The sequence below is a fragment of the Dipodomys merriami genome, unplaced genomic scaffold, assembly GCF_024711535.1.
Source record: "Dipodomys merriami isolate MVZ:Mamm:240054 unplaced genomic scaffold, mDipMer1.0.p SCAF_33, whole genome shotgun sequence".
Classification (NCBI taxonomy): Eukaryota; Metazoa; Chordata; class Mammalia; order Rodentia; family Heteromyidae; genus Dipodomys; species Dipodomys merriami.
This window is the reverse complement of record NW_027204826.1, coordinates 5,843,659-5,845,551: the sequence shown is the minus strand read 5'-3', so window position 1 is coordinate 5,845,551 and position 1,893 is coordinate 5,843,659. Positions and strand designations below refer to the sequence as shown.

At 62.9% G+C, this 1,893-nt stretch overlaps 1 long non-coding RNA gene across 2 annotated transcripts; it reads left to right on the top strand.

The window, feature by feature from the left end:
• Nucleotides 1-66: 66 nt before the first annotated feature.
• Nucleotides 67-1,432, top strand: LOC138841958 (uncharacterized). 2 transcript variants are annotated; one of them, XR_011376531.1, is made up of 3 exons: nucleotides 67-333; nucleotides 759-1,040; nucleotides 1,398-1,432. It is a non-coding gene; the product is annotated as an uncharacterized lncRNA (long non-coding RNA). The 2 variants fall into 2 exon arrangements; XR_011376530.1 differs by having other exon boundaries at nucleotides 759-1,219.
• Nucleotides 1,433-1,893: the final 461 nt, after the last annotated feature.

Here is a 1,893-nt window from a genome sequence, read left to right as displayed (position 1 = left end):
AACCTGATCGCCGGGGAGGCGGGAGCTGCGGCTTCGAGCGCGAGTGGCAGCAGCGTCAGCCAATCGCCGAGGAGGGTCTCCGGGAGCCAGCCAATAGCCGCAGCGGCGGCGGGGGGAAGGGCCCAATGGGCGGGCTGCGCTGCCGGACGGGGAGGCTCGGCCATTTGGTTGCGGCGCCGGAGACGGACCCTTTAGATTTCGGGGCGGCCGCGGAGCGCGGTGGCTGCTCCGCGGTCGAGCGAGGGGGGTGGGCGGAATGGCGGGGGAAGGGAAGGTGACCGCACCTCGCCAGCCCGCCGCCGCCTCGGCGTCTGGCCGGGGGCGGGGCCGCAGGTGCGTGTGCGCGGGGAGGGGCGCGGCCGCGGGGTCGGGTCGGGGTCCCCGCTGGGGGGTGCGGGGTGGGGGGGGGCGGGCGGCGCGGGGCCGGGATGGGGAATCTGGGGGTGGGGGTCGCGAAGGATGGGAGCCCGAGAGGGGATCTCCGGGGCCGGACATGTCGCGAAGGTTGGGAGGTGGGGGGGGGGTCCGTGGGGTCCGCAGGGAATGGGAAGCCTGAGGGGGTAGCAGGGGGACGGAGGGCCGGGGGGGGGCGTCGCGGGGGATGTGGGGCCCTGGAGGGAAGGTCACGGCGTCCGCGGGATGGGGGTCACGGGGTCCGCGGGGGACGGGCAGCCTGGGGGGGACTCACGGGGCTTGGGGAGCGGGGCCGGGGACTCGTCTTCCGGACCCGCGGGCCGAGCGCCTCATCCCTCCGGCAGGGTCGGGGTTCCCTCGCCGCCTCCGGGGGGACTTTGCCGGCCCCCGGCGCCGGGCAGTCGGAGGCTCCGGTGTCCGCCGGCCCCGAGATCTTGCTCAAGAAGAAATCAGCGAACGTGGCGGACCACGGACCGCGGCCGAGCGTTAGGCGGTGGGGAAGGAAGGAGGGCGCGGGGGACTCGGGTCCCTCCCGGGCGCCGAACCTCACCTTTGTGTCCCGGACCGTCGCGCGGCTGGCGGATCTCCCAGCCACCGCCTGGCGAGGAGCTCCGAGCTGCCTCCAGGTGTTGGGGGTTTGCTTGCTTTGTTTTGCTTTAAGCCACGTTAGAGGGGTCCGAGCCCCTCCCGGGTTCCCCACCGTGCACCGGCCTTAGGATCCGCGGCAGCCCCTGACCCTGGGAGGTGTCTGGCATACGGACCCTGGTTCATCCCCACTCACCCCCTTCCTCTCAGTGTGGATTCCGTACGTCCAGACACAGCCCCAACCCCCGGGGACTGTCGTGCTTTGGGGAATCTTTGTGTTTGTTTATTTTTGAATTATTTAAGGGGGCGGGGGAGGGGTAGGAAGGGGAGGTGACCTGTGTGCAGACCACGGAGTTACAGTATGGTTATGTAACAGGGACACTATTTCCTCCTTCTAGGTAAAAATAAATAAAATTTTAGGAGAAAATGAAAAGCCACAGAATGTAAACAAAACACTCGTAGGAAAGGAATGCTTGCCGGGAGCAAGAGGCTGGCGGCACTGGCTGATGATGGCCTGCCCAACTCAAGTCCCGAAAACAGGCATTTTACTCCAGAAATTCTTTCAAATAAAACAATAAATGAGGTTTGGCTGCCTATAGACGATTCCTCTCAGTAGCCGGGGAATGGAAAACAAAAGCTAAAAAAAAGCAAAACACGGTTTTATTTAATCCGAGTATAGATTGTGTAAGTTAGTTTGCTCATTTAGCTGACGTTTCTCATCCTCAGTTCTTGTCCATTTTGATGAAGGCTTTTTTGGGTAACAAATTTCTTCCTCTCTTTTTTTCCCCCAATTGTATTGCGTTCCTTTTTAAATTTTGAGGGACCCAAGTTAACCTCCCTTTGCCAAAGAGTCCACCGATTTCCGGGCTTGGGACTGAAGGTTATTTTTAAAGC